Genomic DNA, 23,351 nt, shown 5'->3' on the forward strand with positions numbered 1-23,351 from the left:
ATACTTGAACTCTCGTCACATTTTGTTTGTTTGTTTTTCTGAATTACTGAGAAAAAACTGTTAGTAATGTCTTCCTATGTAGAATTATGGATTTAATTAACTCTCCACTGACTCAGAGGACATGCGTTTGAGTAAACTCTGGGAGTTGGTGATAGACAGGGAGGCCTGGTGTGCTGCAGTCCATGGGGTCGCAAAGAGTCAGACACGACTGAGCGACTGAACTGAACTGAACACCTATTGAACTGTTCACTTTTCACTACACAGAAGTTCTGAATTTTAACCCATGTACTCAGTACACCCACATTCACTCCCCAAACTGCTACGTGTCTTGTCAGCACTGTTAAACCATCTGGTCTGCCTTTCGATGGGCAGAGAGTTCTGGAAAGTGACTTGGGAAGGGAAAGGATAATGGCAGTCAGCACAAGGCATGGGCATGAATCTGCCCCTGTACTGATGCTTTTCGATAGCATATCTTCGTAACAGTGTGAAAAATTAGGGTCCAGCACAGTTACGTGTAGCAGTGATGGACATGACTTGGTCCATAGTGACCCGAAGAGCCAGTTGGCAAAAAAGCATGCGATGTGGTTTAGGATTTTTGCCCAGCTTGATGCTGAAGGTTCAGCTCTTCTGCCCTTTGTGATGATTAACCCTCCAACCGAAATCACTCAAAATGGAGAGGCCAGGGTATCACCGTTTGCTAAGTTTCAGTGGGTAGACAGGAAACAATTACAATAGACCCTTGACGTCCACAAGAGATTCGTCTTGAGACATTCAGGTACTGCAAATGGGAAAATGTAACATAGCATGCAAGGAGATCCAACCAGTCCATCCTAAAGGAAATCAGTCCTGAATATTCATTGGAAGGACTGATGCTGAAGCTGAAACTTCAATACTCTGGCCACCTGATTCGAAGAACTGACTCATTGGAAAAGACCCTGTTGCTGGGAAAGATTGAAGGCAGGAGGAGAAGGGGACAACAGAAGATGAGATGGTTGGATGGCATCACCGACTGGATGGATATGACTTTGAGTAAGCTCCGGGAGCTGGTGATAGACAGGAAAGCATGGTGTGCTGCAGACCATGGGGTCAAAAAGAGTTGGACACGACTAAGCAACTGAACTGAACTGAACATAGTATGTTATGTTCCCTGTAACATCCATTCCGATAAAGACAAACTAAAATATGAAGTATGCCTTAGGCCATTAATGATTCTGTACACACAAAACCAAAGTGTAAAGCTATTAAAGTAAAATTTCCCACCAAAATAAATTTCACACCACATAAAAATATTATTTTAGTAACATTAATCCCAAATTTATAGAATCTGCCAGTTGTAAACTGTATTGTGTGATGGCATTTAGAGAGAACACTGAGATATAAATTCTCAGCTTTCTTGTTATGAGCTTGCTCCATGCATGTGATTCACATTAGAACTGCTACAGAATTGAAGTAGGCAATGGCAACCCACTCCAGTATTCTTGCCTGGAGAATTCCATGGACAGAGGAGCCTGGCAGGCTATAGTCCGTGGGGTCGCAAAGAGTCGGATACGACTGAGCAACTAACACTTTGACTTCACTTTCAGCCACCTGTTGGTGGCCACCTTCTGCTCTTCTCCATCAGAGTTCTTTCAGGTGGGATCTGCCTGGAGGATCACTGACTTAGCCCCGTTCAGCTTTTGCTGAGGGGGTAACAATCACAGTCCTGTGCTCAGAGAGCAGCAGCCCTCAGTGGTGTGTGTGGATGGGAGAGATGAGGTCCTGGGATGGCAGGGACCCTGCCTCCCGGACAGCTCTGTCCCAGCACAGGGCCTCGTGTGGTCAGTAAATACTTGAGGAATGCAAAAAAAAAAAAGCTGCTTTAGAATTAAGAATGACTATATCACATGCCTTTTGGGACTCTTGAATAAATTCTCTTAGAAAACTTCTTAGTTCAATTTTTTTTTCTAAAGGGTTTAGGATCAATGTGTTTTATGATGAAAAGGCAAGGCTGAGTTAATGCTTTTATACTTGTTTCATCTTTATACAGTCTGAAAACCAGAGGTCCTGGTAAGGGAGAGATAAAGTCTGTGATTATAACCCAGCGTTTGTCTGAAAGAAGGAAATCTATAAAGTATTCAGATATTATAATCTGATCATTTTTTAAAGTTTTCCATTTGAAAAAATTTTTTTTTAGTATTTTATTTAGGAAGAGTTTCTAATTTGGGTGAAATTCTTGAAGAATAAAATTCCTATATCATTGTCAACTTGAAATTCTTGAAATTATCCAAATTATTGAATTAGTGGGAAAGTTGTATTTACCAAATTAATTGATGCATTTCCTTTTTGTTCTTACTTAATTCGTATGAACATTGAAGTCCTAAATGATTTAATTGTACTTTAATGAATTTGACTCTTCTGTTTGATGTGGTTTCATGTACAGTGGTGATGATTATTTTATTTCCTATATTTTAATATTTTGAGTAACGTCAAGATATTATAGCAGTGAGAAAGTCGTGTGGAGGCAATGAACAGGGTTTTTTTTTTTTTTTTTGAACAGGGTTTTTAAGAGAGATTACCTGTGTTCAGTACACGGCAAATAGCCTTATACATTCTTTGCCTTTCTCAAAACTCTTGATTAATTTCAGTTTAGCAAATACACATAAATGCCTACTGTGTGCCAGATATCGTCTTCAGTAATCTCAGGTACACTGATTAATTGAAACAGAGTCTACTTACTGTCAAGGGAGTTGCTGTCTCGCGGCGTTGTTGTTGTTGTTCCTTAGCAAAGTCCAACACTTTGTGACCCCATGGACTGTAGCCCACCAGGCTCCTCTGTCCTCCACTGTCTCCTGTAATTTGCCCAAGTTCATGTCCATTGAGTTGGTGTTGCTATCCAACCATTTCATCCTCTGCCACCCCCTTCGCCTTTTGCCTTCAGTCTTTCCCAGCATCAGAGTCTTTTCCAGTGAGTTGGCTCTCCGCCTCAGGCGGGCAACGTCGAGTTTAGCAGGGTGAACTTATACTTACTCTAATGTGGAAGGTGAGTTCTTTATTAATGGAGTGAACAAAGGGCTAAAGAAATCCAGAAAGAAGGAAAGAGCCGAAAAAGTCCCGGACTCCTTTTCTTTTATTTCCGGACTCCTTTTCTTTTATTTCTAATCCAAATGATCTGAAAACTCAACTTAGAATGACAGAATGCTTTTGATGTAAAGGATTTTAGAGAAAATGTTGAATTTTTTTTTACAGATTAAAAACTGAGGTCCAGGGCCATAATGTGACTTATCAAAGCTCATACATCTGAGTTTTGCTTTTGTTTTCTTTTTTAGAGTAGTCACTGATTAAGGATTTAGTGTACTCACAGAGGCTGCCATTCAGGCTAAATCTTCCTAATGACTGGAGAGCAAGCAATTAGGTTCAGAATTGTATAGTATTTTCCATAATTGCTAATTGCCGCACTTCCCAGATTGCTCAGTTGGTAAAGAATCCGTCTGCAAGGCAGGAGACCCCAGTTTGATTCCTGGGTCGGGAAGATCCGCTGGAGAAAGGATATGGTACCCACTCCAGTATTCTTGGGCTTCCCTTGTGGCTCAGCTGGTAAAGAATCTGCCTGCAATGCGGGAAACCTGGGTTCGGTCCCTGGGTTGGGAAGATCCCCTGGAGAAAGGAAAGGCTACCCACTCCAGTATTCTGGCCTGGAGAATTCCATGGACTGTATAGTCCATGGGGTCGCAAAGAGTCGGACACAACTGAGTGACTTTCACTTTCCACAATTGCAATATGATTTCAAAGAAAGAAGAGAAAAACATAGACTGACATCAATAAATAATGCACTGTAGGAATTTAGTCTTATGTGTAAGCAAGATTTGGATTTGCCAGTTTCCTCTGTCCGTGGGATTCATTCAACAGATGTTAGAGGTACTGTTTTAGATACACAGATTGCCTTTTGAACACTCTTTTCTGTTTGGCTTTGACTTAATTTTGCCCATTAACCTAAAAAGAAAATAACTTCCTCCTTATTCGTTACCTCAACGTGAAGTGCTCATCTACTCAAGTTGAGTGAGTAGACACTTGAGACTGAGTTAACAGTCTAAAAGGAAGTTATTTTTTGGATTAAGTCAGGTGATTAGAATTAAACAGTAAGAACAAAAATTTGACTAGCCCTAACAACACAGTCTGATGTAAGATGTCAACCCTGTTGGTAAAAGAGATTGAGGCTATAAAATCTGATGTACTGCTATGACTAATAGCCATCATCTATTGAGTCCTTAGTACGTGCTAATAAGCGTTTTTCTAAGCATTTGAGATGCGTTAATGCATGTAATTCTCATGAGAGACCTGTGAGGCTGTTATTACTATTGCCCTGTGCCCTCCTGCACAGAAGTATAATGTGAAGTAACTTATACAGCTAGAAAGTGGCAAAGCATGAATTTGAACAAGAGAGTATGACTTGCAAATCCACACTAACCTCCATTATTAAATGCCACGTTGAGCTACATAACTGAGCCAGCTGTCTACAATAGCCTAAGCTGAGTGTCGTTGGTACCCTTACGGCTCGTGTTACGGTAAATACTGAGCCCCAGCCAGCTGTGTGGTCACGTGACATCTGCTCACCCAGTGGGAATGGGGAGAGAACAAAAGCCGTGCAGATTTAGAGACGATGGTTAAGTGCTGCTTAATCCAGGTCGAGGTGGCGCATGGGTACCAGTTGTGAGCTTTTGTTGTCTCCAGACATCCTGAATTTTTTCACAGGTGATAAATAGTTTATTAAACAGAAGGAGCAGTTTAAGGCAGAATTTCATTTTGAATATGAAGTGTAGCTTTGTTTCATGTGGACCACTGAGGTCCTGATCGCTAGTAAGAACATGAGTAGATTTTAGGTAAAAAACTAACACTTTACTCAATGATATTTTTAAATTGCAGTCTAAGGTTTCTGATGAGAATTGAATAGTGTTTGCTCACATTTTTATGGCCGCTCCTACATCTTCAAAATGAAGTGGTGTAGATTTTTTTTTTAGTATGGAGAGAGGGCAAGTAACTCTTAAGATCTGTAAGAATCTTCTGATCTTATTTTGTATTCATTGGATGATTTCTATATATAATGAAAAGAGCACATTGAATTTTCCCCACTATTTATGTTTTATTCCCATTGTCATTTACAAAAGATATATGTCTGTATTCAGTAAGCAAGCACTTATTGAAAACGTGTACCTAGGATTTTGTTATGTGTGATTCAAAGCAATTAAAATATCAACTCTGGCCTTTGTTTGAGATTTTCATGTAGGTGTCCAGGTAGAACATAAATATTTAAATCAGCAAGTGAATACTGTTTCATTTCATATCTAACCATGTAGGAGACATGATGTAGCATATGGGAGAAACAAAGTTGAATAAGGCATGGTTCCTAGTCCTTAGATGCTTATAGTCTATGGGAGGGTTAGATAAGTGAACAGCTAATTAACATACAACGTAATAAATGATAAAAGTACAGTGTTTACAATACAGAGAGGTTGTGGGGAAGCCCAAAGGGTGATCCTTATATCATTATGGATATAAGTACATAGTAATATTATAGGACTTATGTAAGATATAATGAAAGGAGTCAAAATATTATTTGGTACACAGTGACAGTTTTTAAATGCATTAAGATATTAATATGTATCATGTACCAAGCTCATTCATTTGTTCCTTTGTTCTGCCAAAAGGTTTGATGAGTTATTTATAGTTATTCTCTTTTAAGAAAAAATTGTGAGAACTGAGATATTTCAGTAAAAAGTATCTTTATCTCTTCATAAATATATTACCTTGGTTAGCACCTTTGATACCGTTTACTGTCTATAGCCATCATATGCCCAGGACCAACACTTCTACCCTTGCTCTTCTGGTATCATCTACCCATGAAGATTGACTTTTGGGTTTGCTGCCATATGTATTTGCAGAATCAGTCAGGGTTTCCAGTTTTGCCTTTTCAGTTTCCACTTGGTCTGAAACCTTTATTGAAAAAGAAATTTCTCTCCTATTGAATCTCTATCTTGCTTCAGCTTTTTAAAACTTACTTCTCCTACCTTCCGTTTCAAGCTTTTCCTCTATGCTTACGACAATCAAATTTTGCATGCTGTAGAAGCATCTCTTACGACTCCCTGCTGGTGGTTTTCTTCCATCGTCCTGGCTTCTTCCATAAGGTTTATTAGCACAGTGGTGCTCAAACCTCAGTGAGCATCAGAATCACCAGCAGGGCCTGATAAAACCCAGGTGGTGGGGCTTTATTCACCCCCCACCCCCGCCGCCCCCACCGCCTAGAAGTTCTCATGCAGTAGGTTTGAGGTGAAGCCTGAGAATTTTCATTTCTGACAGGTTCCCAAGTGATGTTGATACCTCTGGCTTGGGAACCACACTTGGACAGCCATGGCAGAAAGCAGTGCTTTTCAAAGTGTAGTCTGGGGATTCCCGGGACTCCTTCAAGGAGTCCAAAAGGGCAAAACTGTTTTCATAATAATACCAAGATATTTGTATTTTTCACTTCATTTTTTTCACAAGTATATGGCAGTATTTTCCAGAGCCTCCATGAAGTGTGTTATATATTCCTGGGTTTAAAAGAATTAAGGCATTTTTTAAAATTCCAGTATGATCGGTATACATAAAACAAAGGCTCTTGGAGTCCTCAATCGTTTTTAAGAATAGAGCTTGAGAACTGGCAGCATAGAGAAATGAGCACAGCTTCTTAAAACTAAGGTCACCAGGACACTGCCTTTTCTGGCTCCTTTCTGCTATTTGTCCTCCCCCAGACCAGGCTGCCCCTGGACACACTGCCCTCCAGGCTACTCCTTGAACATCTCTTCCTTGCTTCCCGCTCTTCCTGTGTGATCCTTCTTCTGACGAGGGATATTCCCGCCTCTCCTCTCCTTGGCTCGAGTGCTCCATCTCGTCCCTTCTGACTCAGCTCACCTGAGTTTCCCCTTCCCCACCACCTTCTCCTTCTTTATTTCCTTACAGTATTCCCCAGCAATCTGTAGTATTTATGCACATTGGTTTGTTTTTAATTCAGCGTGTCTCTCCACCCTATCAATGCAGGGCGCTCCTCGTTGTTCGCTAGTATTTCTCCTCCTATTCCTTAACCCAGGGCACACGGTCAAGGCTCAATATTTTCTTCTATTTCTAATATTTTTACTTTACTGGAGTCGAGTTGATTTACAACGTTGTGTTAGTTTCAGGTGTACGGCAAAGTGATTCAGTTACACGTACACATGTGTTCGTTCTTTTTAAAACTCTTTTCTCATACAGGTTATCACAGAATATTGAGTAGAGTTCCCTGTGCTATACAGTAGGTCCTTGTTGGTTATCTATCTTATAAATATCTGGTTCCCTTACTCAACAAGAAAATAATGTAAAGGCTCAGTATTTTCTTGCTAAGTAAAGGAACCAGATATTTTTGGGCAAATATTGGCTCGGCTACTTGTGAAGCAGGTGGTCTTAGGTGGATTGTTTTCATCTCTCTAAGCCTTATTCATAAGCTTGAGAGAATAATTAGAATCTTGCAGAATTTTGAACATGAGAAATAATGTCTAGGTGGCTTCTGAGAACCTGGGCGACCTAGAAAGTGCTCAGTGTTTGGTGAAATTAGTAGTAATGGATACTGTTTACTGCATACATACTGAGTTCATCACAGAGGACAAAAAGAAAAGAATAAAACAGTATCCCAGTACTTGCAGTTTTTCACTGTTCAGTGGGGTGTGCTACTTGGCAGGTATTCTGATTGTGTAACCAGTTTCCACAGAGTTGGGTTGTAGTGACATCCTGAAGGTATTTCACAAACTACCCATGTGAGAAGATACTGTTTGAGATTCCATGGTGAGGTTACTAACTATCGAGCTCGTGGTTATTACCATGAGGTAACTCAAGAATAGTTAGTGGTATCTAGTCTCTTGGGTATATTGATGCTTAGATGCTACCATTGCTTTATGGATAGCTTCCTTCTAGAATGAATTTTAGGGGCTTCCCAGGTGGCTCAGACAGTAAAGAATCTACTTACAATGCAGGAGACCCAGGTTCAATCCCTAGATTGGAAAGATTCCCAGGAAAAGGGAATGGCTACCCACTCTGGTTAGTGGAGAATTCAATGGACAGAGAAGCCTGGTGGGCTACAGTCCATGGGGTTGCAAAGAGTCAGAGATGATTGAGTGACTAACGCTTTTGTTTTTCAGAATGAATTTTAAAAGCATATCCTGCCACACTCTTAGAATATATGCTAGTACTTGATAGCTTCCTTCTGTCTATGAATTCATTTAGTAGTGTGCTACTCCAGAATGACAACTGAGCAGCTTTCTTTCTTTTTTCTGGGATTCTTTCTACATTATTTTTGACACTTGGGTGAAAGTGTTCTAGGAATTCATTAAAGATAGTATTTGCATCTTTTTCGTTTTCTGTATTTTTGAAAAATTATGAACTATTCTTTAGGCAGAACACCTGGTAAATTATAATCCATTTTTCAGATGACTCCACATACTTCCAAGTTTTGGGTTTGTGCTATTTAATTTTATAAAATGGTATTAGAATAGTTTTAGTTATACAGGGGGTGACATGGCTTCTAAGACAAACTATCCAGATATTTGAAAGACTATAGTATTTAACCTGTTTGTGAATTCTTCTGAATATATACTAAGTAGTTTTGCAACTATTGCAAAATGCTAATGGGCTCTAGTGTATGTATCCTTCTGGTGAATTCGACACATGGGTCAGTATAGACAAATGTACCAAGTTCTGTTGGTGATAACATCGATAAATTAGACAGTAACCTCTGCTTTCCAGAGATGGTATTTTCATGTAGAGGAGACAAACATATAAATTTTAGTATGAAGCAGTCCATTGAGTGATATAAGAAAAAGGCAATGAAGTATAGGTATTCAAAGTGGAGAGAGAAATTATCTCTGTTGTGTGTGATCAAAGATTCCTAATGTATATGTGTGAGTGTGTGTGTGTATGTGTTTCATCTGGGGCATGGGAGGCAGTGCATTCCCTTTATTACTTTAATAACATGAATTTGAATAGTTTGCCAGTTCAAGTTTCTTTCAGGCCCTTAAAATTGGCCAAGAACAGCAATTCAGCTATAAAACATTCAATTTACAGACCATTATTATAGATAAGATACTTAACTCTATTTTATTTAAACTCATGACCTTTCCACTAATTGAAAAGCATCAGAAAAGCACCAGCTTATGTAGTAACTAATGATGTCTTTGTGGAAATTACTGAATTAAGTTTTGTGATTTAGACTGGCTACCATTTGTAAAGTAACTCTTCTTTATAATTTGATGTGTTTTGTATATTAAATATGTACCAGCATTTCAGATATGTTCATGGGGAACAATTGTTCAACTGTTTCAAGTAATTCTCTGAAAAGAGTGATTGATGGTCCCAGTAATAAACATCTCCAATTGCACTATTCCCCTGCATGCATACTCTCCTTGCTTCCAACTCACAGCAGTCCTACAAAAGCTTATTCTTGCTTACATCTATTGTAATATTTATTGTGTTATCTTATTATTGGGAGTGTACTTTGCATTAGATTTTTTTTTTAATTGGAGGATAATTGCTTACAGAATACTGTGTTGGCCTCTACCATTCATCCACATGAATCAGCCGTAGGTATACATGTGTCCCCTCCCTCCTGACCCCCCCTAAATCCCACCCCATCCCTCCCCTCTAGGTTGTCACGAAGCACTGGGTTGAGCTCCCAGTGTCAGACAGCAGATTCCCCCTTGCTCTCTATTTTATATACGGTGATGCATATGTTTCCATGCTATTCTATCAGTTCGTCCCACCCTCTCCTTCCCCCACTGTGTCCACGAGTCTGTTTTCTATGTAGGTGTCTCCATTGCTGCCCTGCGAACAGGTTCATCAATATTATCTTTCTAGATTCCATACACATTACATTAGATTTTGAGACAATACAAATGATGATAATTAAGAGATACTGATCTGTGTGTTTCGCAGATTATCTCATTTCATTCTCTTAGTAGCTCTGTAAAATGAGTACTACTTTCATCCCCATTTTATGGATAAAGTTGAGGCAGTCATACTGCTGAAACATGGGGGAATCAGTATTTGGACCCAGGTTATCTGGCTCCCAAAGCCCACACTTTTAATCATGATGTTGTTCTCTCCTAAGAACTGGAGAAAATGAAAAGTGGAGAATACTGGAGAAAAAGAAAATGAATGAAATCTATAAATTCTAGTTTGTTATTTTAAACCTGGTGGATGATCCTATCCCATTGTGATCACTGCTTCATGAATTACAGCAAGAATTACTAATAGGACTCCATATCACTTTGTTTTCTAATCTTATTATAAAATAGATGTCTTGGTCACAGTTGATTTTGTAGCCTGCAGATGGAAAAATATGATGTACATTATGTGGAATTTTGCTATAAAATACTGCGAAAGCTTAAACTACAGTTAATACTTTACTACTTACTTATGGATCACACAGAAAGATTTCCATCTATTCTAGTATAAGGATAACTCTTCTGTTCATGAGTATATTTAAAGGTTGATGTCAATTTGTAAGTATAGTGGGGCAAAAGATGAACACTTGGGGAAAAGAAAATGTAGCTTCTTTGTTTATTATATTTGATATTTCTTGTGAGTTTCCACTTATTAGTGGGGTCATATGGGGAAGGATTGTGTGAGTTAGGATGCAGGAGTCAAGGGAAGTGAAACAGATTTTTGCCAGTTACCATACCTCAATATTAAGTGTTTCTTCCAGCTAGGAAACTTAGTCTCTTTCTAACGAATGCTTGGTCTTGCATTTCTCCTCCCCCTCCCTTCTGCTTCTCCCCAAGAGGGCAGTAGGGAATTGATGTGCCCTGGGGGTGACGGAGATGACTCTCAGCCATGCATCATCCTGCTGACCACGCACTGCTCCTTGGTCCCTACTAATCTCTGTCTCGCTGGTCTGATCTGCACCCCAGCACTTCATTCACTTGTGTAAGTCTAGTTCCATTTGGAGTTTGGAGGTACTGTGCTGGTACCCGTTACGGAAGCCCAGATAGTCCAGCCATTTGTCTCCAAGTTCTCTGCTTCTTTGGGTGTCAAAACTGTGCTCATCCACTGGTTCCCTATTAGATTACCAAAACACCTGGATTACCCATCCAGCACCCCCAGGTCATGGGGGAACCAGTGGCATTTTCTCAGGCTATCCATCTAGCCCTATGCACCCTCTACCAATGCAAGATTTTTACTTCTGTTCCAATTTGGGCAGAGTGCCAACTCCAGCTTGGGACTCTCCTAGAGACTCCCCTCCTCACCAGCTGTGTGGGAGCTGGGCAGATATTCCTCAGTTCCCCCTCATTTTACCCCACAGGAGTGGGGGCAACCACCACAGTGGTTTCTATCTTACCCCCATGTTTTGGCCTCCGTTCTTCTTCCCATGCTCTACAGGAGTGGGAAGGCAGGAGCCTCTGGGCCCAGCCATCATCAGCAGAAGGGCATGTCTGTTTCTGCTGCAGCGAGAGGAAACTGTTTTGCATCTCCCAGGCTCTTGATGATAGGAACCCTGAAGCAACAGGAGTTGGGATTTACTGAAGATGAAAGTACAGCGACTTAAATTATGACAATACCATCTTTTTGTGTGTTTCTTTTTGATGTTTTGATTGGAAGCACCCTTTTCCTATTGGAGTCTGACAATACCAACCAGTCAGAATACCCTAGCTCAATGTTTGGAGCTGCAAACATAGACTGTGTTTTATAGAATGAACCAAATTCCCAGATTTCTGACACTTTATTACCTATTCAACTCTTATTTCTGTGAGACTTCTAGTCTAGTCAGCTTATATATTTTCAGTTTGTAACATATTAGCTAGCAGGGTTTATATTATGCAGTTCTTCAGAATCTTCTAGATCGGGGGTCCCAACTCCGCTCACGGTCTGTGGCCTGTGAGGAACTGGACTGCACAGCAGGAGGTGAGAGGCAGGCAAGCAAGCAAAGCCTCATCTGTATTTACAGCCACCCCCCATCTCTCAGGTTACCCCCTGAGCTCCGCCTCCTGTCAGATCAGCAGCAGTGTAATGAATATGCTTGAACCATCCCGAAACCATTGTGCCAAAAAGGTTGGGGACCACTGTTCTGTTCACCCAGCAGAGTGCTGGGCATATCAAGCAGAAGTTCAGTATCTCCTGTTTTTGTGGATTCCTGACCCACTGGATGACTTTTATTTTTTTGTTTTGTTTTAAGAATAAAGGTAAAACTTGCTGGATACAATTAGCATTATTGCTATTATTATTATTATTAATTAAAGATTGGGCTTGGAGCATGTAACAAGATGCCCAAGTAAATGGTGACTTGAACAAAAGAGGGTTTTGTTTTGTTTCTTCCTAGTGTCATGAGAAGATATTTGATGGCTTCGTTATCCAGATAAAGGATGGCAGTGTGGAAGCCTTTGACTCTTTTGATCTTTCACTCCTAGTCAAAAAGTGGGTATTGTTGCCTTCATCCCAGACATCCTGAAGTACAAAGACGGGTACAAGGTACATGCCAGCTAGTAAATCCCTCAGAGAGAATCTTCCGTAGAAGCTCCACCCAGTGATTGACATACTTCTTATTGGCCAGGCCTTATCTCACATGACCACCTCTGGCTGTCTTACTGATAGTTTTATGATGTAACCAGAGTTATGATAGATATTTACTTCTTTCAATTTAAAGCTACTTCTACTAACAAATATCCCCCAGATATGAAGGTCTAACTCTGTGGGGTTTTTTTTGTTTTTTTTTACTTGAAATACATATTAGTCAAAGGATATTATTGGTTAGAGTTACAGGTTATTATTTGTGTTTTGTATAGCCATTCATTGAGAAAGATAGTTTGTAATATACTAAGGGTATATTGTTATCTGTTCACTAATACTTGATTTGTTTTTCATTCATTCATTTATATATACTTTAAATAATAATTTGCTTGTTTGTATTTGTGATCTTCTTCTTTCCCCTCTCAAGTCATAGTTATGTGGTTTTAAATTATAGACATGTTTTAGTGCAATTAACAGGATAATAATCTGATCTTGATCTATATTACAGAAGACTGGGTGGTTGCCTGAATCTTTACTTAAGGAGAACAGCTTGTAGAATATAATATCTTAAGTGTTTTATTTGCTAAATATAAACCATGTTAAGATATTCAGTTTTTAAGTGTGGAGACTCTCAGCATTTTTCTCATAAATTACTATCAATATATCCTTGATATTTTTAGAAGCAACCTTTTAAATATCAAAACCAGCTGTAATTTTTTTCTTTTGATATAAAATAAAATTTCATACATCACTGTCAGCTTACAGTAAGAAGAAATAAGCTAGTTTTAAAAAACAGCTTGAAAACATGCATTTTTAAAAGGGCATATGCACAGCTGATAATGTTATAATAAATTATCAGTAATTAATGTGGAAAGAAAATAATTTTAGCTCCTGAAATGTTGATCATGTTTTCCAAGATTCAGAATAACTTAAGTATTTTAAATAATAAATTTAGTAAAATTTACTATTAAAAATAATAAAATAGTAAAAATATTTACTAAATGTTTACTAGATTTACTCAAAAATTTATGGTAATTTTATAACTAAGAACTGAAAAGTTTCCCTAGTCTGCTTATATTCCCAAAGTAGATTTTTAATGTATGTGGTAGAATTTTTGTCCAAAAAACTGTCTTCATAACTTTTTTATGTTATCAGTCATGTTTGCTGAATATCTTCACTGCGTAACTATCTTCACTGCCATGTTACCCCACAATCTCTTCTACTACCAAAAAAAAAAGATTTTTTTACATGTACCAAGTTTTTCAGTGTATTATAATTCTTGTTAGAAATCGGAATTATTAACTACCCTTTTTGTTTTTCAAGTGTGTTCTTTATCTAATGTGTAAGCTAAGCTCCAAGGAGGAAACACTGTCCAGCTTCTACTTCCTGATATGACTCCTTATTTTATTTTTTAGATTCTGCAAAATTGTGAGAGATGGAAGGAGAAGCTCCAAAACATCCATTAGAATTTTTTTTTTTATTGTTTGAAATTCCTTTAAATAGTTGGACAATTTTTTAAAAGCATTTTGAATGTCCAGAGAGATAAAGGAATTTTTATAAACAAATTCCCTGGCAGGAGCTGCGTTCTGTGCTATGTATTTCAGGCTAATAATAAGGGCTTACTGTGGGTCAGTATGTCATATCCCAGTGGTGTCTGGTGAGATGGAGGGTTATCTTATATGTCAGCTAGCTAACCCTGTGAACAATTTTGAGCAGGCAAGATAATGGGACTGAATTCTGAAATGAGGGTTGAAATGTACTGGAATATTGTCACACATGAGAACAATAACTTTTTAAAATAAATGTAGTCACCTTCTGACATCATTAGGCATATTTGATAATAATTCTTAATGGGGTATATTTTAAGTGGATAGATTGGGTCAAGTATGAAGAGAATCATATATAATGGTATGTTTAAGATAAAAAAATCGCAAACTCTATCATGCACAAGAAATTTTTATTAATAGAAAGCTGCTGAGAAAAAAAAATTGAAACTTTTTTTCTTCTCTATTATGATTACCAAATTAACAGTACCTGTTACTAAGTAAGTTTTCAGCTTCTTACTTACAACTTTAAGTTTTAAATATAAAATTACTTCTACTCAAGCATAGATACAATAATATAGAAATCTTTAAAATTGTTTTGCCTTACTGTGTTTCTTGGTTAGTATCTTTGTAAACCATTACATAAAATGTTAATGTGTTCTTTTTTTAGATCACTAATTCTTTGAAAATTTTTTAAATTCAGTCTTTCTTTTCATTTCCCTGAAATTTTACACTTAATTTTGAGAAAAAGTTTGTGTGTATGTGTATAAAATGAACTTTAAGAAAATACTTTAAATGTAGATGTGAATCACTTGATGTGAGTTGAATAAGATAATCCACATTAATACACTTATTAATACACTTATAAATTGTAATTTTAGGAGATGTATAGATTTGGTGTGTAATCTAAGTATGTTGAAGTGGGATAAGATGATAAAGATTTTTACATCATCTTATGCACCTTTTATTACTTTGGCATTTACTCTTATAAAAGGCAGTTTTGTATGCACAGTGGATTTTGTGTAAACATGTGTAGACCTGTCCTTGTATTCTTGAAGCCCATGGTATTGTGAGCATCATAAATGAGTGATTTAAGAAGCCTTTGGTCAGCCAGCAGAGGCCACTCACAGCTTGCTACTAAAACAGGACGGCAGAGTGAAACTCTTTCTTTAATCACTATTGACCATCATCCTGAGCTGGTTAATTTTTAGTTCCCTACTCTAAAAAAACAGAAAAAAAAATTACCATGGAGCAGTGTGAAAAACAGTTGTTGCTGTATTTGTTCTTTAATTATATAGTGATTAATCTTTTCTATTAAATCTTTTAGATCATCATTTTGTAGACCAGAAATGAGGATTTATGCACTTAATAATTAGAAGCATTATTATTCTAATAGGCCAATAATTCTAAATTCTTAATTATTAATGCTGACTTATTTGAACTAGGAAAAAACTGTTTAAAGTGAAGATTTAAAACAATTACATTGTTTAGTCTTAGAATGAAAGTATAAGAATTGCTAATGTTGTCATGGATCTACATGTATGTTTGTTTGTATATTTCCACATCTTCATCAGCTTAGCATAACATGCATTTTAAGAATTATTTTAAAGATATATATGCTCTTACTTGAAAAGGTACTATGATTACTTCCTGGTTACCTGGAGTCTGTCTGCAGTCACTACTTGATGTGACGCTAGTAGCTGAAAGGTTAGCATCTTCCCTTTGACACATACGATTTCTGCCAGGATGACTAATCCTCTATTGAAAGCCTTGTGCTTCTCTGTGCTTTATTTCCTGTGATTTTTTTTTTTTATTCTTTATAAAGCCTTTCTGGTTTGAAGGTGTAATCTCACATTTACATTGTTATCTGCTTTTGAAGGAAAAAGATAGCCCAACTTCTCTAATTCTCCAAGTTCCTTCACATATTCTCATCATGAAATGTATACTCCTCTCCAATGCAGTGTTTAATTTTTTTCACTACTTTGCCTGTAATGACTTGTGGTGGAACCATTTGTTATTCTTGTTAGTCTATCTGTAACATGGACTGACAACCTTGTTTGAGATGCCATGCTCACACTTGCCTATATTTAAAATAGCCCCATGGGGTACCCCGAAGTCACAAGTAAAGACCAGAATGTCCTTGGATGTATATTTATAGGCTGAAGAGTTTCCAACAATATAATCTCCATTCAGATCAGCATCTCCTGTGGCAAATTCCCCCACACAGGAAACACTTGTTTTGGTGTATCGTCTCCTTTGTGTCGTCCTCTGTGGGAGGCAATTGGGAGTAGAACAACTGAGGTTCAGATCTAGCTCTGTTTAGTCTTTGTAATCTGAGTGTTATGTGCCCTCACCTCAGTGGGTATTACTTTCTTCATCAAGTGTTTGAGAATAATGATGTCTATTCACTTTAGCCATCTTGCCCATGAAAACTTACCTTATAAGCCGGCAAAACGGATAAAGACTGATGACAATGTAATTGTCATCATTAATCACAAAAGTATTTCTACAAATTCTGTTAATTCTTGATGTGTCATTGATGGTCATTATCACACTTTATTTGTTGGGTTGTTGTTCATGCTTACATCGTCCCAGGAAGGGTTAAAAGTTGCATAGTAAAAGTATAATGGAACAGTGTGGACCATTTAACCTTTGACAATCAGGTAAAGGTCGTCAAATTCACTCACTATGTTACATCTCTACTATGAAAGTGAAAGTCATTCAGTTGTGTCTGACTCTTTGTGACCCCATGGACTATAAGACAGTCCATGGAATTCTCCAGGCCAGAATACTGGAGTCGGTAGCCTTTCCCTTCTCCAGAGGATCTTCCCAATCCAGGGATCGAACCCAGGGCTCCCACATTGCAGGCAGATTCTTTACCAGTTGAGCCACAAGTGAACCCAGGAATGCTGGAGTGGGTAGCCTATCCCTTTTCCAGTGGATCTTCCCAGCCCAGGAATCGAACCAGGGTCTACTACATTGCAGGTGTATTCTTTCCCAACTGAGCTATCAGGGAAGCCCCGCATCTCTACTATAATATAATCTAATTAACACAAAGGTTAAGAAAGTAGATGCTGCTAATAAGATGGCTTTTTCCCCCCTGCAAGTCTTAACCAGTGTGAGCTCAGCTGATAAGAGCAAGATTGCTTATGAATGTCTTATACATAAAGATATGAATAATGGTGAGAACCTAGTACATCTTTCTGTAAGGTTACTAGATTTTATAAAATCCCAAATTCTGAGGCATCTTCTTAGTTGGAAAACCAAACTCCAGTGTACAAATTTAATAATTTAGCACAACAGTTTTTGCAATCTCAGGTAATTCAGTTATTCGCAGAAATGATCTTCCATCCGTATTTTCTTTCCAGAAGGACATTGTTGGAAGCTACTACTTCTGGTGGTCTCAGATCCAGCACCTTATCTGCACACATCAGGCATTCTACTTTTGCCTATTACCTTTTTAGTTTCTTTTAGCCAGTGAAGAGGATTTTTTGTAGTCTACTATGTGAATTCACAGAGAAGGCAAGGGCAACCCACTCCAGTACTCTTGCCTGGAAAATCCCATGGAAGGAGGAGCCTGGTGGGCTGCAGTCCATGGGGTCGCTGAGAGTCGGACACGACTGAGCGACTTCACTTTCAATTTTCATTTTCACTTTTCACTTTCATGCATTGGAGAAGGAAATGGCAACCCACTTCAGTGTTCTTGCCTGGAGAATCATGGGGACAGCGGAGCCTGGTGGGCTGCCGTCTATGGGGTCGCACAGGGTCAGCCAGGACTGGAGCAACTTAGCAGCAGCAGCAGCAGCATGTGAATTCACAGGGCTTCCCTGGTGGCTCAGTGGTAAAGAATCTGCCTGCCAACGCAGGAGACACAGGTTCGATCCCTGGGTCAGGAAGATCCCACGGAGAAAGAAATGGCAACCCAATCCAATATTCTTGCCTGGAAAATCCAATGGGAAGAGGAGCTTGGCAGGCTACAGTCCATGGGCTCACAGAGTTGGACACAATTTAGCAACTAAATAACAAAAACAACATATAAATTCACATTTACTTTAATAGTAGTCTAGACAAATGAAAGTTAAATATGGATTAGTGCATGAATTATTTACTGACCTTTCTTAGGGGGAAAGAAAAAAACCTTCAAATTAGAGGAGTCTCTTAACACAGGACTTTATCATGATATCATAAAGATTAGTGGTCTTTGTAACAATATAGCTAAATCACTGTAACAATCAATGTAGATCAATGTAACAATATAACCAAAATCACCCAACTGAATGGAAACCATATACCACTCATTATATAGTAAATTTCAGCATGATTTTATGTGCACAGTAATAACTAGTAAATATCTGTTGAGTTGTTTCCAGTAGAGCAGTTTGGAGTTTAGGACCGGGAGGAATCAGCTATTGCGTCAGAAGCTAGAAAGGGATCACAGAGGGAAGCAGAGATGAGATTAGAGAGGGTTTTGAATGCATTTCTTATTATCTTTAGTTTTGCTTTCAGTGAAGAGCTCTGGATGGCTCTGGCATGAGAAAATCAACACATTGAAAAGCAGTGATTTAGAAAGTTGAGTTTGGTGAGTTGGTAAGATGAATTGGAGAAGGGAGAGAGAAATTGCATACAACTCCCTTCTCAGAGGTGATTTTCTTCCCCTTTACTCCTCTGAAATCAGATTACTACTTTGTTTCCCTTTAATCTTATTATAAATGATATCCATTTATGCCACCTGAATTTGTCCCTTTGTTGTATTTACTTTCAAAGTTATCCTAAAGTAATTTCCAATCTTGTATATGTTATGTTAAAAGTGATTCTAATGTTATTTTCTTGAATGTTTTCCATCCCTGAATAAATTGCACCTTTTGTGAATTGTGACCATTCTGTATTATATATGAGAATAGATAACACAGTGAAATATTTTATTCATTCTCCCAACTATTTTGTACCAGTTTTTTAGAACACCAATATAAAACTCAGTTGCCCTCATGGGAAATACTTTTGGAGAATCTTTCTCTATCCTCCTGTATGTGATTAAAAGATGGACACTTGACACATTCATTTAACAACTATGAGTTAAAATCAACTATTCCAAAATGTTTAGAATATTATTTTCTTCCGCTTATTTTTAAATGAAGATGAATGTATAGACTAGCAACTACAGTAAGTTTCCTTCCACCTCTTTGCTTTTGTCTCCTTAACTTCTTGCCCCTAGGTTTTAAAGTTCTATTTTTAAGCTCCTTTTTGTTGAGTTGTTTTCCTTAATATCTGTCACATGTATTTGACTGACACATTTGTTGAATGTACCAGGGGGCCTTCATGCAGAGCCTGCTAAAGTTAAAAGGCTTGTTTCTTTCTTCTGAGAAGTTGAGTCAAATTAATAACGGTCCTTCGAGAAGTAGAAAACTTCTGGGTCTTGACAAACTGGCACGGAGGCTCAGACAATGTCTCCCTGCAGCCTGGAGGCCAGGCAGATTTGATTGAGCAGTCCTCACAAAACTGAAAGGCCTTCTTTTGAATGGCAGCCTGCCACCCTAAGTGTTTGTCAGTGTAGGCACTGAAGCAGAATAACGTTTGGAAGGCAAATAAAATGTAATTGTAAGTGAGAGAAAAGTTGGAGGAGAATGGCTCTACTAGAGGCAGAGAAAGAAGGCTGGACGGATGGTTTCTTGGGTTTGTGTGGAGAAGTAACATGTCATAAATTTATAGAAGGAATCTTATTCATGGAGAGCATAAGTAAGGTATCATCCATATTGAACAAACTCATTATGAATCTCATAAGACCGTTGTGTCTCAGGTAAGTCTATCTGATTTGGAAAGTAACTCATTCAACCATCTGAATTATAGAAGAATGGGATGAGATGCAGTGGGTTTGGTAATAGTAACAAAATGAAAATGAGGTTTAAAGCCAACTGTTTTGTTTATCTTAGAGGGAAAGTCATAATATCAGTGTTAATAAATCAGTGATAGAAAAGAATAAATTTCTTTTAACATCTCTAATAAAATTGAGAATGATATTTTGTCATTGAAGTCATTTGGCTAAATTTCCCTTATATGGGTTCATGTTGACCTTATGAATTTTGATGGTGGTGTATAGCTACTATTACAGTTTCATCTAGCACTACTATATTGTGATCATCAGGTTGATAAGTTGATTGTAAATAACAATAGTAAAAACTGAGACCCCTGTGATCTTTTAGCATTATAGTTTATTTCACAGTCTAATAAGGTCAGAAGTTGACACAAACGCTATGCTACCCAGAGACCATTCATTCCTATTGAACTTTAATTTTATTTAATAATTTGCATATGAGTATAAAATAAATCATACAAATTCAGAGCATATACTGTGGTGTTTAAGGTTATTATCAGTAAATATTGGCTAATTAGATAAATGGTTGTCTCAAGAGTTTTAACAAACAACAAGAATTGGATTGTGGAGATACTGTTTCTCAAAACACCTGTTTCCTATCTGGCCTTGTGAAATCAACTTTTTGTAACAAACTTTACAACATGAATATCTTATAGGATATTTAAAGAGTTATAATTTTTTTTAATTTGTCATTTCTTTCTAAGACATTTTTGAAATAACTGGAAGGCATCTTTTTTTAGAGACTAAAATAATCACATACTTGGATGTTTACTAGAAATTAATACTTTGACCTGATATTTTAAATTGCTTCATTTTTTTTTAGAAAGATTAACCCTGAATTATAATTTTTAGGAAGAATTCCATAAGAATGTTTCTTGATATTTTATAATTCTTTGAAGTAACTACTAATAATCAATTGTATTAAACACATGTTTTCAAGTTTAAAATACACTGAAACTCTAAGATAGCCTTGCTTTTCATAAGCTGAATCCTGTACTAAGATCTTATTGTTCAGTCACCAAGTCATGTCTGACTCTTTGCAATCCTACGGACTACAGCATTCCAGGCTTCCCTGTCCTTCACCAATCTCCTGGAGTTTGCCCAAGTTCATGTCCATTGAATCAGTGATGCCATCCAACCATGTCATCCTCTGTCACCCTCTTCTCCTTCTGCCTTCAATCTTTCCCAGCATCAAGGTCTTTTCCAGTGAGTCGACTCTTTGCATGAGATGGCCAAAGTATCAGAGATTCAGCTTCAGCATCAGTTCTTCCAGTGAGTATTCAGGGTTGATTTCCTTTAAGATTGACTGATTTGATCTCCTTGCTGTCCAAGAGACTCTCAAGAGTCTTCTCCAGCACTACAGTTGGCAAGTATCAATTCTTCGGCAATCAGCCTTCTTTGTGGTCCAGCTTTCACATCCATACATGACTACAGGAAAGACCATAGCCTTGACTATATGGACCTTGGTCAGCAAAGTGTTGTCTTTGCATTTTAACACACTATCTGGGTTTGTCATAACTTTTCTTCCAAGGAGCAAGAGTCTTCTAATTTCATAGCTGCAGTCACCATCTGCATGATTTTAGACCCCAAGAAGAGAAAATCTATCACTGCTTTCAACTTTTCCCCTTCTATTTGCCATGAAGTGGTGGGACCGGATGTCATAATCTTAGTTTTTTTAATGTTGAGTTTTAAGCCAGTTTTTTCATTCTCCTTCATCACCCTCATCAAGACGTTCTTTAGTTCCTCTTTGCTTTCTGCCATTAGAGTGATATTGTCTGCATATCTGAGGTTGTTGATATTTCTCCCGGCAATCTTTATTCCACCTTGTAACTCATCCAGCCCAGCATTTCGCATGATGTGCTCTGTGTATAAGTTAAATAAACAGAGTGACAATAAACAGCTTTATCATACTCCTTCCTCAATCTCTCTCACCTTTTTGGTAAAGGCGTCTAATCCCTAACGTTGCAAAAGATTCCCATTAATAGAACATTTTACTCCTGAGGCAGACCAGTGTCATTGACCTGAAAAGATTATCATATATAGATCTCAGTGTTTGTTTCATTTAAAAAAATTCTAAATTATGCCTATTTGAATATCTTTAAAAGTAAAACCAAATTGACTTGAAATAATGAAATGGGATATTTACATCTTTTTCAAAAAGGGGGCTATGTACTAGGTAAATATGTAGACTCATTTAAATATCTACATTTGCTATTATAAATCTTTTGTGAGTTGTTTACAGCAATTGAATTGCACTCATAGTTTCTACATATGATTTCTGAGAAATACATAGTATGATTATTTCTGACTAGATTGAAAGCTTACATTTGTATTGTGGTATAAATTAGTTATAAATTCTGTTTTATTGTATTCAGTTGCATTGTTTTTCATTGGGCAATTTATCACATGGATGTATGTGAAATTCCTTCATTTATTAAATTTCAGATTATGTATCTCAAGCCAGAGCAAGACTTAAACATTTTTCCATAAGTATAGCTGCAGGTAAACAAGCAATTTTAGCCCTGAAAATAGCTTCTGCTTCTGTCAACATGTTGTTTATTTTTTCTCTGAGATAAAAAGTTCAGTTTTCTGATATTTGTACCAAGATAAAGTCAGTAAACAAGATTAATATAGTGTGGAAAAGGTTGTCAGCAGCCCTGGCAAAGGAAATAAGTTGCCTGTACATAGAACATACTGTAAACTGAATAAAAGTGTCAGGTCCACCCTGAGATAATGTGATCATGAACCTCTAACAAAGCGTGACATAGGCACAGTCGGCCTTTCTCACAGCCGCGGTGTGGAAAATGGATTACTGTATTCCAGGGTTGCCCACCGGAGAAGCATGAAAACCTCATTCTGAGATGAATGCAGCATGTAGTCCTGGAGTCGAGCCACGTGTTCACCTGTGGCGCTCAAACCGTAGGGTTATTAATGTCGTCATCTGTGCACATTTGCAGTATTTGCAATTCTTGGAATTTCAGTGTGTGCTGGCATCCTTGGTACCCAAGTGAAAGAAGACGAAATACATTTTTGAAAATGTTCGTTTCTTTTCAGAGGCATTTGTTGCCTCATCATGCCTTTCTGGATTCTGTATGTTAAGTGACACTCCTATAATTATAGACGGTTTTGTTTTTGTTTTTGTTTTTTTATATGAAGTTGTAACTTTATCTCTTGTCAGTTGTGATTGTGGATTCCTTCTTGCATGATGCTATGTTTATGTTCCTGTTGCGAACCCTCTATTAGATAGAAAAGTTGTGACATTTTCTTGGAACATGGGAATAGCTTGCATTTATCAAAAAAGTTGAATCTTTAATTCTTTATCAGGTTTTTACTTTGATTTAGAAGTAAAGGTATAAAATTTTTTCTCTTAAGTGAAATTATTGTTCTGTGTAAGTACACAG

General features: G+C 37.7%; 1 protein-coding gene across 1 annotated transcript in view; it reads left to right on the forward strand.

Moving 5' to 3' along the window:
- GPATCH2 (G-patch domain containing 2) overlaps positions 1-23,351 on the forward strand; it is a 191,390-nt gene that overhangs the window by 85,602 nt on the left and 82,437 nt on the right. The gene's annotated exons all lie outside the window — the stretch shown is intronic.

The sequence above is a fragment of the Cervus canadensis genome, chromosome 13 (assembly GCF_019320065.1).
Source record: "Cervus canadensis isolate Bull #8, Minnesota chromosome 13, ASM1932006v1, whole genome shotgun sequence".
In the NCBI taxonomy this organism is placed as follows: domain Eukaryota; kingdom Metazoa; phylum Chordata; class Mammalia; order Artiodactyla; family Cervidae; genus Cervus; species Cervus canadensis.